The following is a 2,554-nucleotide window of genomic DNA, read 5'->3' as shown; positions in this document are numbered from 1 at the left end:
CTTACAAAATCCTGCTTGCAAATTTGGCCCTTCGCTGGTGTCTGGAGACTTAGATTTTAGAAGTGTTCCTACTGTGCCCTAATAAGAATGTTTCACTATGCCTAAACTATCTGTACAAATAATACAGCGTTTGCTGAACACCTGTTTTCCTTCTGAAAGTCTGAAAATTTGGTATGTGCTGGGGAGTGAGGCTGAGGGTGCCTAAGTGACCAGTCCCCGTTAAAAATCCTAGACAGAGTTTCTTTCTTTCTTTTTTTTTTAAAGGATTTTATTTATTTATCATAAGGATTTTTAATAAAGGATTTTAATAAATCCTTTATTATATAAAGGATTTTTTAGATTTATTTATTAACGAGAGACACAGAGAGAGGCAGAGACATAGGCAGAGGGAGAAACAGTCTCCCTCCGGGGAGCCTGATGTGGGACTCGATCCCAGGACTCAGGGATCACAACCTGAGCCAAAGGCAGATGCTTAACCACTGAGCCATCCAGGGGTCCCTTTATTTGTATTCTTTAACTGTAATAAATTACAACCAAGATTATGACTGTGTTGCTTAGTTCTCTGTATCCTCTTAGCAAATCGACCTGGGGGTAGTCTTGGAGAGACCCAGTAGAGGATAGATTTTTGGGAGATCACCTCTGACAGAGAAAACAATAGTGGTCGAGACAAGGACCACTTGTCAGGAAACAGTATGTTTTGGGAACTGTATCTCATTTTGAACAAGTCTGCTAATATGGGGAGGACTATCATACAATAGGCCAAAAAGGACCTTAAACATTATCTAGGTATTTGGTTATTTCCCTTTCTAAGGACTTCGATTAGTTCAATTCTTATTTGACCAAGCCTTCTTAAAAGATTCTTACTGAGCATGAACACAGAGAGGTAGTAATAGTCCAACTCAAGTCATGGACTCGACTCAAATATTGCTGCCCCAAGAAAATTGTTCTGACTCCAATCAGTAAGAAATAGAATCTGTCCATGGTATTATTTTTGAAAATATTTATTGTAAAGTAAGCTCCTTGAGAGAAGGATTGTGTTGTATTTGCTTTTATTTTTCCTTAATGCAGTGCCTAGCATAGTGTTTTATTAATAGAAAACATTGAATAAATATTGTATTTATGATCCCTTATGAGATTATGAGCTTCTTACAAGATGGGACTGTATTTTATTCATCTTTGTATCTCTGTAATCTAGTACAATATCTGGTTTACATTATCCATTCTTTCATTTTCAGGATATTTATTGAACATCTATGATGTGGCACACACAGTTCTAGGTACTTGTAATTAAATAGAAAACAAGATAACAGGGCTAACTGTCACATGGGAGCTGAATAAATGTTTGTTGCATTCAGTGATATTTTTCAGCCAGACTCTTGATTTACCACAAGCCTGGCACTGTGAAAGCTGTCCCTGTCTTTATCCTATACTTTGTTTGCCTTATCCTCTTATCGGTACAATGTAATTCTGGTTTTGAAACTAGGATAACTACTGCTGCTCTTGTCATTTAGATTTTTTCTCTTCAGAAATGACAAAGACTCCTGGTCTGAAACTATTCTAGCCAAAAACACAATTTCGCTGACCAAGAAAGAATATGACAATTATAAATAGCAAAGTGTAATTAGGATTATGTGTTCCAATGAAGGCAGGGATTTTTGCTTGTTTTGTTCAATTCCATAGTCTCAGAACTTTGAATAGTGCTTTCTCAATAAAAATTTGTTGAGTAAATTAGTTGAATAAATAATCTTATGTCAGTATCAAATGAAAGTTTTATCAATGAAATATTATTTAAAATCATCTTTTGGAAAATAATTTTAACCAGGGGAGCCAAAAAATGCAATATGTAACTTAAAAGCTGAAAAACTCAAGATGATTCTATAATGAAAATATTTCCAGAGATGGGGGGCAGAGAAGTTGGTCACTGGGTGCTTTGCTGTTAATAACTTGCAATAATAACTTGACTTTTGTCTGGTCATTTTAAACTTTATGTGTCTCACTTTTCTCATCTGTGAATTGAAGATGTTGAAAGAGATTTCTACACTCTCTTCCAACATCAGTATTAAACCTATGTGATTGTTTAAAAGGAATGATACCTGATGGGAGTTATGTATTTGTGTGTCATCTTTGAGCAGGGGCCATGCTAATCTTCTGTGTATCATTCCAATTTTAGTATATGTGCTGCCAAAGCAAGTACCTTAATGGGAATTTTGTAAAACCTAATTTGACTGGTTCTGTAGATTACTTCCATGAGTTGCTGGTCATTTTCTCATATTCAAAATTTATTAATGTCTCAGACAGTGATGACAATGGTGATGGGCAGGCAAATAATAGAAACAATTGTATCAATTTACAGGAAAAACTCTTTCTACCAGATGAAGCTTTATTAGAATATAAAATAAAATAGAAAGCTAGGGGATGAGTAAGTAGGGAATAAAATAAGATGATGCGTTTCTATCTGTCTCTTATGGTGTATTTGAATTTAAGTTGTGAGTTTCAGGAAGAAGGTTGAATTGATGTAGACTGATCCAGGAAGTGGACTTTCTTTTCTGGAAAA

At 35.2% G+C, this 2,554-nt stretch overlaps 1 non-coding gene across 1 annotated transcript; it reads right to left on the bottom strand.

Moving 5' to 3' along the window:
• Positions 1–2,087: 2,087 nt before the first annotated feature.
• On the bottom strand, positions 2,088–2,194 carry LOC112658772 (U6 spliceosomal RNA). Its single transcript, XR_003135949.1, has one exon. It is a non-coding gene; the product is annotated as a U6 spliceosomal RNA (small nuclear RNA).
• Between the last annotated feature and the right edge of the window lie 360 nt (positions 2,195–2,554).

This window comes from Canis lupus, chromosome 12, assembly GCF_003254725.2.
Source record: "Canis lupus dingo isolate Sandy chromosome 12, ASM325472v2, whole genome shotgun sequence".
NCBI lineage: Eukaryota > Metazoa > Chordata > Mammalia > Carnivora > Canidae > Canis > Canis lupus.
The sequence above is the reverse complement of the archived record's forward strand: the minus strand, read 5'-3'. Positions and strand labels throughout refer to the sequence as shown.